Below are 15166 nucleotides of genomic sequence, written 5' to 3' on the forward strand. Positions count from 1 at the left end.
ACACTGAATCAGAAGGTCCTTCCTTAGAGGCAGTCGCCAAGGTGGGAGAGACGCAATCTCTACTAGGTCTGCATACCAGATCCTGTGAGGCCACGCAGGGGCTATTAGAATTACCCACGCTCTCTCCTGTTTGATACAAGCAATGACTCGTGTAAGGAGAGCAGACGGAGGAAACAGGTATGCCAGCCTGAAATCCCAAGGGACCGCCAGAGCATCTATCAGAGTGGCCTGTGGATCTCTTGACCTGGAACCGTACCTTGGAAGTTTGGCATTCTGCCGAGACACAATCAGATCCAACTCCAGAATCCCCCATTTGAGGGTTAAGCTGGAGAACACCTCCGGATGGCGTTCCCTCTCCCCGGGATGAAAAGTCTGCTTCCCAGTTGTCCACTCCTGGAATGTGGATGGCAGATAGACAGCAATTGTGAGCTTCCGCCCACTGAATAATCTGAGCCACCTTCTTCATGGCTAAGGAACTCTGAGTTCCTCCCTGGTGGTTGATGTAAGCCACTGAGGTTACGTTGTCTGACTGGAACCTGATAAACCGAACTAAGGACAACTGAGGCCAAGCCATCAGAGAAAGATGTTGATGGGGAGATGACAGGGTGCCAGGAATCAGACTGAGATGAGAAGTGCAAAAATAGTCACACCTTTATTAATAACAAAGAAATAATAAAAAGTCCACAAGTCAAATAACAATCCAGGAGTCAAAGCCAGAGCTGGTAGTCAGACAAGCCGAGTCAGGAACCAGGAGGGACATCAGACAGCCAGGTAATACACAGGAACAGGAACTTATAAACAGGTCTGAGACAACGCAAGGGCAAAGCATACTGAATAGAGGCCCTTTAAATAATAAGTGATGACATCACAATACTGAGACTGCAACCTGTCTCACATGGATGATGTACACCAGTCCGGCCATAAGAGGTATTGCAGGAAATTAGCAGCATCAGACACTCTGCACCAGACTCAGTAAGAGGTAAGTAAAATGGCTGCCAGCAGCACATGGCAAACAAAGCAGGGAAAAAACCCTGACAGTACCCTCTCCTCAACGACCCTTCCCCCGCGGGAGGACAAAAGGCTTATTAGGGAAACGGGCATGGAAGGCACGGAGGAGGGCGGGAGCATGAACATCAGAGGAGGGAACCCATGAACGCTTCTCCAGACTGTAGCCCCTCCAGTGAACCAAATACTGTATGAGGCCCCTGGACATATGAGAGTCAATAATGCTGCTTACCTCATATTCTTCATGGTTGTCAACAGAGATAGGACGAGGACGAGGAAACACAGTGGTAAACCGATTACAAACCAATGGTTTCAAGAGGGAGACATGAAAAACATTGGAAGAAGGTCAAGAGTGTAGGCCACAGGATTGACCTGTCCGAGTATTCGAAAAGGACCAACATAACAGGGAGCCAGTTTATTGGAAGGTACCCGAAGATTCAAGTTGCAGGAGGACAGCCAAACCTTCCTGGTAGGAAGGTGCGGGCAGATGCCTACGATCAGCCTGGAACTTTTGGCGCTGCATAGAACGATGAAGGCAATCCTGCACCCACGTGGAACGGAGTTACCGGAGATGCTCCTCCAAAGCTGGAATACCCTGAGACATGAATGAATCGGGCAACAAGGATGGTTGGAACCCATAATTCGCCATGAAAGGGGATAACTGGCAGGAAGCATTAATAGCACTATTACGAGCGAACTCTGCCCAAGGTAACAGTTCAGACCAATTATTGTGGTGACATAGACATAGCAATGGAGGAACTGTTCCAGAGCTTAATTAGACCGTTCCACAGCCCCACTGGATTGAGGGTGATATGCAGAGGAGAATAAAAGCTGGATCCCCATTTAAGCACAAAAGGAACGCCAAAATCTGGAGACAAACTGGCTACCCCAGTACGAGTCTATTTCCTTGGGTAACCCATGTAAACGGGAGACCTCCCAGTCAAAAATTGAAGCAAGTTCCTGAGCAGTAGGCAGCTTCTTCAAGGGAATGCAATGTTACATTTTAGAAAAACGGTCAACCACCATTAGGATAACAGTATTGCCATTGGAAACAGGGAGCTCGACAATGAAGTCCATGGAAATATGTGTCCAAGGACGCTCACCATTAGCAATAGGTTGAAGAAGACCCACAGGTAGACGTCGAGGAGTCTTATTTTGTGCGCAGACTGAGCAGGAGGCAACATATGCAGCAACATCAGAACGAAGACCTGGCCACCAGAATTGTCGAGTGACAGACCAAATCCTTTGGTTCTTGCCCGGGTGACCTGCGGCTTTAGGATAGTGGTAAGTGTGCAATAGTTTAGTTTGTAGATTCTCAGGAACAAAGCACTTACCACTAGGTTTCTCAGGGTTAGGATGAGCCAGAACTGGAGCGGCAGCAAAGGCAGTCTTAAGAATCTAAAAACCCTTATTGACATTAGGTGACCAATGGAGTGGATCATTCTCCTTACGGGTCATGTCAGTGATAGGTTTGACAAAGGAAGAAAAGTTTTTAATAAACTTCTTATAGTAATTGGCAAAGCCCAAAAAACTTTGAATAGAGCGAAGAACCAACTGAGCGAGGCTACTACAGGACAGCAAACAACTTGTCAGGATCCATGAAGAACCCTGCAACGGAGATTACATAACCTAGGAAGGTTACTTCAGTCTGACGGAACTCACATTTCTCGAGGTTACAAAACAGGCCGTTCTCACGTAATCTCTGACATCAGAATGTGTAACATCAGAATGATGAGCCTCAAGAGTGGGTGAGTGTATGAGGATATCATCTAAGTACACGACAACACACTGTTGGAGCATATCTCGTAGGACATCATTAATAAATTCCTGGAAAACAGCTGGAGAATTACATAGGTCAAAGGGCATTACAAGATACTCATAATGCCCGCTCCTGGTGTTAAATGCTGTTTTCCATTCGTGGCCCGCCTTAATACTAACGAGATTGTATGCTCCTCTCAAATCAAGTTTAGAAAAGACGGTAGCTCCCTTGAGGCAGTCAAAGAGTTCTGTAATTAGCGGAATAGCGTAAGCATTCTTAATGGTAAGACGATTAAGACCCCTATAATCGATGCATGGTCTTAACTCAACACCCTTTTTCTTCACAAAGAAGAAGCCAGCCCCTGCAGGAGAGCAGAATTTGCGGATGATCCCCGCGACAGAGTATCGGCAACATACTCCTCCATAGCACAATTCTCCGCAACCGACAGAGGGTAAACCCAACCCCGAGGAGGAATGGCTCCGGGTTGCAGGTTTATGGCACAATCATAAGACCGGTGAGAAGGCAACGTACCGGCACGCACCTTGTCAAAAACGTCTCGGTACTCCTCTGGCAACTGAGATACTGAAGAAATGCACAAAACTTTGACTGGTTTCCGAAGACAAGTAGAGATATATTGCGGGGACCATGACAAAATTTCGGACCTGCGCCAGTCGAGACTGGGATTGTGCTTTTGGAGCCAGGGATAACCCAGAACAACCGGAAAATTTTAAGAGTTTATCACCTGGAACTGGAGGGTTTCAAAATGGAGAGCCCCAACAGCCATTGATAACGGAGCGTTTTCTTGAGTAACGTGTGCATGCTGAAGGGGCCTGCAATCAATGGCCTCAATAGCGAGCGGAATGGACCGAGGCAATACAGGAATGGAGTGCTTTGATACAAAAGCACTGTCAATGAAATAGCCCACAGCACCGGAGTCAACAAGAGCCTGGATGACTATGGAGGAGTCCACCCAGAAAAGGACAACGGTGACCAAAGGTATCTCCTTTAGTGGTTCCGGGGATGGGGATAAACCACCCAAGGTCTGCCCCCGACAGGACCTTAGGTGTGAGCGTTTCCCGGCCGTGTAGGAAAAGATTTTAAAAGGTGGCCCTGTAACCCACAATAGAGGCAGAGCCCCTCCCCTCCCTCCTCCTAAAGGCCCTCTCCGCCACGGAGAGATGTGTGAATCCCAACTGCATCGGCTCAGCAGTACCTGTTGACTCGGGACCAGGAGGCATGGGAGGAGAGGAAGGCATGGGTGGGAACGAACAAGTAGGAGAAAACTTAACAGGAGGCTTCCGCAAGTGCCTCTTGAAAGAGGGCCTATCACTTAGTCTGATGTCAATTAGGATTAAAAAAGACACCAATGCTTCAAGATCCTCTGGTAAATTTCTGGCAGCAACTTCATCTTTAATCGCATCAGAGAGCCCATGAAAGAAGGCGGCAACAAGGGCTTCATTGTTCCAACCTACCTCTGCCGCAAGCTTACGGAACTCAATGGCATACTGAGCAACAGATCTTGTACCTTGCTGAATGGTCATAAGCCGTTTAGCAGCAGAGGAGGAGCGAGCTGGAACATCAAAAACCCTTCGAAAGGAGGCCACAAATTCAGGGTAATTTGAAATCACAAGTTTGTTAGTCTCCCACAAGGGATTAGCCTAGGCAAGAACTGTGTCAGAGAGTAACGAGATGAGAAATCCCACCTTAGCTCTGTCAGAGGGAAACGCCTGAGGTAAAATCTCAATGTAAATGCCAACCTGGTTCATAAACCCTCTGCACTGAATAGGATCACCTCCATATCGCTGAGGTAGAGGTGCAGAACCGAACATGCTCCTGGTAGGACTAGGTGCAGCAGCAGAAACAGGAGAAGCCATAACTTGTGGGACACTCTCGTCCAAATGTACAGTGCGAGTCAGCAGGGTTTGCAGGGCTAGTGCTAATTGATCCAAGCGGTGATCCTGTTCATCCATCCTGGAAATAATGGTAGGTAAAGGTGGATTATTAGCACCATCAGGATTCATGGTCCTTGCGTAATGTCAGGGTGCCAGGAATCAGACTGAGATGAGAAGTGCAAAAATAATCACACCTTTATTAATAACAAAGAAATACTAAAAAGTCCACAAGTCAAATAACAAGCCAGGAGTCAAAGCCAGAGCTGGTAGTCAGACGAGCCTAGTCAGGAGCCAAAGCGAGTAGTCAGACGAGCCAAGTCAGGAACCCGGAGGGACGTCAGACAGCCAGGTAATACACAGGAACAGGAACTCACAAACAGGTCTGAGACAACGCAAGGGCAAAGCATACTGAACAGAGCCCCTTTAAATAATAAGTGATGACATCACAATACTGAGACTGCGACCTGTCTCACACGGATGATGTACACCAGTCCGGCCATAAGAGGGCGTGCAGGAAATGAGCAGCATTAGACACTGTGCACCAGATTCAGTAAGAGGTAAGTAAAATGGCTGCCAGCAGCACATGGCAAACAAAGCAGGGAAAAAACCCTGACAGGAGAGCAGACTCCTCCTGAGTCCAAAGTCCCTGCACCTTTAACGAGTCCTGAACTGCTCCCCAGCCCCGCAGGCTGGCATCCGTGGTCACAATCACCCAGGAAGGTCTCCAGAAGCATGTGCCCTGAGACAGCACGGGAGAGAGAGAGTCTCTTGACAAGAGATCTAGATCTATCCTCTGAGACAGATCCGCATGATCCCTGTTCCACTGTCTGAGCATGCACAATTGAAGAGCTCTCAAATGGAATCGAGCAAAGGGAATGATGTCCTAGGAAGCCACCATCAAACTGATTACCTCCATACATAGAGCCACTGATGGCTGAACAGTAGAGGCAAGAGGAATGAAATTTGGCTCTTTTAACCTCTGTCAGAAAAATTTTCATCGATAGGGAATCTATTATGGTCCCTAAGAAAACCACCCTTGTGGCTGGAACAAGGGAGCTTTTTTCCAGATTCACTTTCCATCCGTGGGAACGAAAAAAATACAACAAAAAAAGATGGCACCTGAACCAATTTGTCGTCCAGGTAGGGAGCCACTGCAATTTCCTGAGACCGGATCACTGTCAAGAGAGCCCCCAGAACCTTTGAGAAAATTCTGGGAGCTGTTGCAAGGCCAAACGGAAGAGCCACAAACTGAAAGTGTTTGTCCAGAAAGGCAAATCTCAGAAATTTGTGATGATCCCTGTGAATGGGAACATGAAGGTACGCATCCTTCAGGTCTATGGTCGTCATGAACTAACCCTCCTGCACTAAAGGAAGAATGGAACGTATAATTTTCATCTTGAAGGACGGTACTCTGAGAAACTTTTTTCAACACTTCAGGTCTAGAATAGGACGGAAAGTTCCCCCTTTTTTTGGGAACCACGAACAGATTGAAATAGAAACCTAAACTATGTTCCTGTACTGGGACTATCACTCTCAGGGAGGAAAGATCCTGTACACATTCCAAGAACGCCTCTCTTGTTATCTGGTCTGCAGATAATCTTGAGAGGTGGAACCTGCCCCTGGGAGGAAAGGTCTTGAATTCCAAATGGTAACCCTGAGATACTATGTCCACAGCCCAGGGATCTGGGACATCTCGTATCCATGCTTGAGAAAACTGAGAAAGTCTGCCCCCCACTTGATCCGATTTCGGATCAGGGGGCAAACCCTTCATGCCGATTTAGATTCAGCTGCAGATTTCTTTGATTGGTTCCCCTTGTTCCAAGACTGACTGGGTTTCCAAGTCGACTTGGACTGATCCTGCTTGGAAGATGAAGGGGAAGACTTTCCCCTGAAGTTACGAAAGGAACGAAAATTATTCTGACGTCCTTTCGTTCTATTCTTCTTAACTTGTGGAAGAAAAGACCATTTTCCACCCGTGATATCAGAAAAAAATTCTGTCAGACCAGGTCCAAACAAGGTTTAACCCATGTAAGGAATCGCCAGAAGATTGGACTTAGATGAAACATCGGCTGACCATGACTTCAGCCACAATGCTCTGCGCGCCAGCACAGCAAAGCCAGATATTTTGGCTCCCAATTTAATAACCTGCAAGGAAGCGTCAGTAATAAAGGAATTGGCTAGCTTAAGAGCCTTAATCAGGTCTTGAATCTCCTCTAAGGGAGTCTCTACCCGAAGAGATTAAGACAAGGCGTTGAACCAATAGGCTGCATTGCTAGTCACAGTAGCAATACACACTGCAGGTTGCCATTGGAGACCTTGATGAACATATATTTTTTTTAAATAAGCCTCCAGCTTTTTGTCCTTAGGATCCTTAACTCTTTGAGTGCTAAGCACTTTCCCACCTGGGTGCTAAGCTGTTTTAAGGGTTTTTTATAAAAAATATTCTTAACTTTTTTTTTCAGACTTACACTGTTGAAAGGGTAAGCGATTACTTTTCCAACGGTGGGTCTTGGGGGTCTGTAGCTGTTTAGATGCCTGAGATACAGGTTTCTAAGCAGCATGCCCCCTGCCCCTATACTTAACATTGTGAATTATAAATAAAGTTGCGCAGTGACATCATCACGTCATTGCGCCTGATGTCACCACGCATAAGGTTAAGCCCTGGCGATGCCTGTCACTATGCAGGCCCGATCGCTGGGGTAGGAGCGGGTGGGAGCCCCCAGATCTCCCTCAAGTTTGGAGAGTGATATCGACGGCACTAAGCCGTCGTTAGCACCAGAGTGGAAAACTCTACGACGGCTCAGAGCAATTGTTAGCACTCAAGGGGTTAAAAGAGCAGCTATCCTCAATAGGAATAGTAGTCCTCTTAGCCAAAGTAGAAATGGTCCCTTCCACCTTAGGAACCGTTTGCCATGACTCTTAAATGGAGTCAGCAACAGGAAAAATCTTTTGAAAGACAGGAAACAGGGAGAAAGTTATCCCTGGCGTCTCCCATTCCTGTGCTATAATCTCTGTGGCACGGTCTGGCACAGGAAAAACCTCCACAGAGGAAGGAAAATCAAAGTATCTATTAAGTTTACTAGACTTCTTAGGGTTGACAACGATAGAGTTATCGGAGTTGTCTAAGGAGGCTAAAACCTCCTTTAAAAGGACACAGAGGTGTTTCAGCTTAAATCTGAAGGATACAACTTCAGCATCAGATGAAGGAATTATACTGTCCGAATCTGAGATTTCACCCTCAGAGGTTACCGACGTATCTTCCTCATCAGACTTATGAGAAAGGGCAACTTGGGTAGCCGAAACTGGAGCAGAAACCTTACTATCTGAATCTTTAAATTTTCTCTTGTGTTTATCCTGTAGCATGGGAATGGCAGCTAATGCTGCAGATACCACAGAGGATACCTGGGCAGCAATTTCTGCCTGCAAATAAACTCCTCCAGGAAATTGAGAGGAATCGCAGGGCACTGCATGTGATGTTACTAAGGTTTGGGACGTTTGAGGAGAAGGCTGTAACAAATCATGAACAGCATCATCCTGAGACAGTTGTCTCAGAGACAAAAAGTTTATCTTTATTTTTTAACGTCCTGTCTATGCATGAGGAACAAAATTGCAAGGGTGGCATAACTTGACTATCTAAACAAAGGATACACCTGTCCATAAGAACAGGATCCTGATCCATTATGCTTAAAAAAAAAAAATGTAAGCAAAATAAACCAAAAATACCAAAAATCTTTTAATTAAAGTACTGTCCCTTTAAGAGACGTGGTAACATTGCTAGAAAACAAACCACTTTCAACAAAGATAAGGCTTAAATATGAGATGTTTAACAGCCTTCTAATATTCACTTTATAAGTAGCAAAAATGACAAATAACAGACCCCTGCGCACACTCTGAGGTGCCTACTTTCCTCCTTTCAGCGATCGGATGCCAGGAACTCTGCAGAGAAGCAGGCACAACCACTCCGTATTGCTTGTGAAACACATAGGTCACGTGACCGGCCTGAGAAGCTGCGCAACTACTCTCAGCGTGCGCTTCCAGACGGAAAGGAAGATAAACAAAATGAAGCAAGTAGTTTAAAATCGGCTTAGAGATCGTATTTTACGATTAGTCAAAGCGCCCCCAAAAAACAAAACAAATCGGCTAGATTACGAGTTTTTGTCGGTAATGGTGTGCGTGACTAACGCACAGTTTTCCCTCACCGCTCACCTAAAGTAACGCTGGTATTACGGGTTTTAAAATTCTATCAGCCAATCGGAATTAAGGTAGAAAAAATCCTGTTGGCTGATCCAATAAGCCAATAGGATTGAGCTTGCATTCTATTGGCTGTTCCAATCAGCCAATAGAATGCAAGATCAATCCTATTGGCTGATTGGATCAGCCAATACAATTGAACTTCAATCCTATTGATAGAATCAGCCAATTGTCGGATGGAAGAGGGTGCTCCGCGTTGGATGGCTTGAAGAAGGACCCGCTCCGCTCCGGATGGATGAAGATAGAAGATGCATTCTGGATGAAGACTTCTGCCCGTCTGGAAGTCCTCTTCTGCCCGGATCGGATGAAGACTTCTGGCCGTCTGGAGGACCACTTCTGCCCGGTTGGGTGAAGACGTCTCAAGGTAGGGTGATCTTCAAGGGGGTAGTGTTAGGTTTTATTAAGGGGGGATTGGGTGGGTTTTAGAATAGGGTTGGGTGTGTGGGTGGTAGGTTGTAATGTTGGGGGGAGTATTGTCTTTTTTTTTTTTACAGGTAATAGAGCTGATTACTTTGGGGCAATGCCCCGCAAAAGGCGCCTTTTGAGGGCTATTTGTAATTTAGTATAGGGTAGGGATTTTTATTATTTTGGGGGGCTTTTTTATTTTATTAGGGGGATTAGATTAGGTGTAATTAGTTTAAAACAATTGTAATTATTTTATGTAATTTAGTGGGGGGTTTCATACTTTAGTTTATTTAATTTAATTGTATTTAATTGTAGTTAGTTTAGTTAATTTATTTAATTATAGTGTAGTGTTAGGTGTAACTGTAACTTAGGTTAGGGTTTATTTTACAGGTAAATTTGTAATTATTTTAACTAGGAAGTTATTAAATAGTTAATAACTATTTAATAACTATTGTACCTAGTTAAAATAAATACAAACTTGCCTGTAAAATAAAAATAAATCCTAAGATGGCTACAATGTAACTATTAGTTATATTGTAGCTATTTTAGAGTTTATTTTATAGGTATGTATTTAGTTTTAAATCGGAATAATTTATTTAATTGTAATTTTATTTCTGTTTATTTAAATTATATTTAAGTTAGGGGGGTGTTAGGGTTAGACTTAGATTTTGGGGTTAATAAATTTAATATAGTTGCAGGAATGTTGGGGGCGGCAGAATAGGGGTTAATAAATGTAGGTGTCGGCGATGTTAGGGACGGCAGATTAGGGGTTAATAATAATAAACTACTGTTTGCGAGGCGGGAGTGCGGCGGTTTAGGGGTTAATATATTTATTGAAGTGGTGGCGATGTCTGGTTGGCAGATTAGGGGTTAAAAAATGTGTTTAAGTGTTTGCGATGTGGAGGGGGGGCTCGATTTAGGGGTTAATAGGTAATTTATAGGTGTTAGTGTACTTTTTATTAATTTAGTTAAGAGTTTTATGTTACGGCGTTAGCCCATAAAACTCTTAACTACTGACTTTTAAATGCGGTAGGAGTCTTGACAGTAGAGGGTCTACCGCTCACTTTTTCCAAGACTCGTAATACTGGCGTTAGGCAAATCCCATTAAAAAGATAGTATACGCAATTGACGTAAGTTGATTTGCGGTATGTTCGAGTCACGGAAAGTGAGCGGTACACCTGTACCTGCAAGACTCGTAATACCAGCGGGCGTTAAAAAGCAGCGTTCGGACCTCTCAACACTGCTTTTTAAGGCTAATGCAAGACTCGTAATCTAGGCGATTGTTTCCATAGCCAGAACTAAGTGAACTATAAATAAACCAATTGCAAGTACATTGATGTAAAAATTTTCTGAAGTTATACGTTGCCTAAAAACTCTTGAGCCAAACAAATGGGTTAACTCCTTTCTTTTCATAAAGGAGGTTAACCCCTGTCTCCACATCACATCTCAGAGAGCCTGCTCACTACCATAATTAACCCTTTACCCAGGATATTTTGTCCCAAGTAGTTGCAGATTTACAGGTTAACTCCTTCAGTTCCAGCCTTATAGCCCCAGAAGACAAAAAAGGCACTTAGCTGCACATGTACAGTAGCTGTCCAGCAGGAGGACAGCTCACCCGGTATGAAAGGAAGTCACTCCTTACAGAGACCTGTGGAAAAAGAAAGAACAGAGTAAATCTACTCTGGCTTTCTATACAAGGGCAGCAACCTGAAAACGCAGTGAAGCCCACTTCACAAGTTCCTAACTGCTTAAAAGCCACCACTACCCTACTGAAGAAATTAACGTAGAGTAGGGCTAGACCCAGACTTGAAAGGGAAAGATCAGAGTAAACCTACGCCGGCTTTCTGAAGTAAACTAATCCAAGTTTCTTCAGACACCAAAACTTCACCTCCTCCATGCACCAAGGCAAAGCGAATGACTGGGGTTTGTGGGAAGGTGCCAGGGTTTTGTCCCTGTTTTGTTTGCCATGTGATGAAGTACCTGCCAGTTGTAAAGACTCTTCTGCAATTCTCTTATGCCTAAGATGCCATAAAAAAATCTTTATCATGTGACGACTATCATTGTTGAGGTTGACTAATAACTAATAAATCTTTATCATAGGACGACTATCATTGTTGAGGTTGACTAATAACTAATAAATCTTTATCATGGGACGACTATCATTGTTGAGGTTGACTAATAACTAATAAATCTTTATCATGGGACGACTATCATTGTTGAGGTTGACTAATAACTAATAAATCTTTATCATGGGACGACTATCATTGTTGAGGTTGACTAATAACTAATAAATCTTTATCATAGGACGACTATCATTGTTGAGGTTGACTAATAACTAATAAATCTTTATCATGGGACGACTATCATTGTTGAGGTTGACTAATAACTAATAAATCTTTAATCTAAATGTGATACTTTTACAATATATAGCGGCTGAGCTGTTATGTAGCAATTGAGATTCGCAAGTCATTATATACCAACAGGTAGAAGCTATCTGCCTTTATTGCCCCTTTTAATTACAAAGCTGCAACATTTCCAGCCATCCTATAAAGTATTTTTCATTAAAGGGACAATAACATCAAAATTAAATGTAAATGGACTTTGTACAGCATAAACATTTAAGCAACTTTCCGGTTTACTTCTATCATTAATTTTGCTTAGTTCTCTTGGTATCATTTGTTAAAGCTTTAACTCAGGAGTGTGCACGTTTCTTCAGCCATCTGGCAGCAGTGTTCGCAATATTCTTTATAGCAAGGGTTGACAAATCTGTTCACAATTTAGGAGCCAGTAAGACTATTTAGGAGCCAGGCAGTAGGATTTGTATATAGATATATGGAAAATATATGGTAAAATGGAATGTTCTATGTAAATCATGAACATTTAATTATTACTAACGCACAACATATGCAAAGCTAACACTTTTTAAAAATAGCAATCTCTCCACAGAAAGTGTCACCTAACTAACTTTTCTCCTACTTTTTTCCTCTTTTCCAGAAATCCCCACATTCAGCATTTGCATAAACTTATACATCATACTGAGTGCATTCCGCTCAACCAATAAAGACAATTCAACACACTCAAATAATACAAGGCACATTGCTTCAATCACACACACAGCACTCAGCCTGCCTAGTACAATCAGACCATAAAGATCACTGTGCACGCTGATTGGTTCCATCACACAGAGCACATAGATCACTCAGCCTCCCTAGTACAATCAGACCATAAAGATCACTGTGCGCACTGATTGTTTCCATCACACATAGCACATAGATCACTTAGCCTGTCTAGTACAATCAGACCATAAAGATCACTGTGTGCACTGATTGCTTCAATCACACACAGCACATAGATCACTTAGCCTATCTAGTACAATCAGACCATAAAGATCACTGTGCACACGGATTGCTTCAATCACACACAGCACATAGATCACTCAGCCTCCCTAGTACAATCAGACCATAAAGATCACTGTGTGCACTGATTGGTTCCATCACACAGAGCACATAGATCACTCAGCCTCCCTAGTACAATCTGACCATAAAGATCACTGTGCTCACAAACACACATTTCCAACACATATCATAGATTTAAATAGTATATATTACCAAATTACTGTGTAGACCGGATAGAGTAGATTTTACAGTATACTATCAGTAAAGTAGATCTTACAATGTACAATCCATAATGTAGATCTAGTATCATCTAAACACTGTCAAATAAATATTTTGTGTGTTACTAGCAGCCAAGGTGGTGAAATCACTGCTCAGTTGAGAAAAATATATAAGTTAAGGTCTAGGGTGCCTATTCTAGAGGTTTTGGGAGACCCTTGCCCGGACACCTGCAGGTCATACAGGAAAACAGCTAGTATTCATGTCCTACAATACTTTTTTCTCTTAATTATACATTGAAAATCCCATAAACCGTAGTATTGTTGTTATAATTAGTCTAATCATGATATAAAACAGAGTAAAGCATTTTATATAAAGTCACTCTCAAAAACTTGTGACCCAGAATGTAAAACCAAAGGGGCAGTACAAGCAGTCCTCCTATCAAATTCATTGAATGATAGTGTACATACTGCCCATACTGTGCCAAGATATACAGTAAATACCCTACGATCAAAATACACTTCTTATAGTGATTACACCACAATACACATCCCACAATAAAGTACAGCCCATACTGTATAGTGATCAAAATACACTTCTTATAGTGATTACACCACAATACACATCCCACAATAAAGTACAGCCCATACTGTATAGTGAACAAAATACACTTCTTATAGTGATTGCACCACAATACACATCCCACAATAAAGTACAGCCCATACTGTATAGTGAACAAAATACACTTCTTATAGTGATTACACCACAATACACATCCCACAATAAAGTACAGCCCATACTGTATAGTGAACAAAATACACTTCTTATAGTGATTACACCACAATACACATCCCACAATAAAGTACAGCCCATAATGTATAGTGAACAAAATACACTTCTTATAGTGATTAGACCACAATACACATCCTACAATAAAGTACAGCCCATACTGTATAGTGAACAAAATACACTTCTTATAGTGATTACACCACAATACACATCCCACAATAAAGTACAGCCCATACTGTATAGTGAACAAAATACACTTCTTATAGTGATTACACCACAATACACATCCTACAATAAAGTACAGCTCATACTGTATAGTGAACAAAATACACTTCTTATAGTGATTACACCACAATACACATCCCACAATAAAGTACAGCTCATACTGTATAGTGAACAAAATACACTTCTTATAGTGATTACACCACAATACACATCCCACAATAAAGTACAGCTCATACTGTATAGTGAACAAAATACACTTCTTATAGTGATTACACCACAATACACATCCCACAATAAAGTACAGCCCATACTGTATAGTGAATAAAATACACTTCTTATAGTGATTACACCACAATACACATCCCACAATAAAGTACAGCCCATAATGTATAGTGAACAAAATACACTTCTTATAGTGATTACACCACAATACACATCCCACAATAAAGTACAGCCCATACTGTATAGTGAACAAAATACACTTCTTATAGTGATTACACCACAATACACATCCCACAATAAAGTACAGCCCATACTGTATAGTGAACAAAATACACTTCTTATAGTGATTACACCACAATACACATCCCACAATAAAGTACAGCCCATACTGTATTGTGAATAAAATACACTTCTTATAGTGATTACACCACAATACACATCCCACAATAAAGTACAGCCCATACTGTATAGTGAACAAAATACACTTCTTATAGTGATTACACCACAATACACATCCCACAATAAAGTACAGCCCATACTGTATAGTGAACAAAATACACTTCTTATAGTGATTACACCACAATACACATCCCACAATAAAGTACAGCCCATACTGTATAGTGAACAAAATACACTGATCCCAATGCATATTTTTTCTCGTTTATCTGTTGGGTAGAAAAAAAAAAATTATGGTCTTTATATTAAAGGGACACTAAACCCCAATTTTTTTCTTTCATGATTCAGATAGAGAATGTAATTTTAAGCAACTTTCTAATTTACTCCTATTATCAATTCTTCTTCATTCTCTTGCTATCTTCATTTTAAAAGCAGGAATGTAAAGCTTAGCAGCCAGCCTATTTTAGGTTCAGCACCATGGATAGAGCTTGCTTATTGGAGGCTTACATTTACCCACCAATAAGCAAGCATAACCCAGGTTCTCAACCAAAAATGGGCCGGGTCCTATGCATCACATTTGTGCTTTTTAAATAAAGATAGAAAGAGAATGA

At 42.3% G+C, this 15166-nt stretch overlaps 1 protein-coding gene across 1 annotated transcript in view; it reads right to left on the bottom strand.

Annotated features, from left to right (window-relative positions):
* NRXN3 (neurexin 3) overlaps positions 1–15166 on the bottom strand; it is a 1194892-nt gene that overhangs the window by 477142 nt on the left and 702584 nt on the right. The window lies entirely within an intron of this gene.

The sequence above is a fragment of the Bombina bombina genome, chromosome 1 (genome assembly GCF_027579735.1).
Source record: "Bombina bombina isolate aBomBom1 chromosome 1, aBomBom1.pri, whole genome shotgun sequence".
NCBI lineage: Eukaryota > Metazoa > Chordata > Amphibia > Anura > Bombinatoridae > Bombina > Bombina bombina.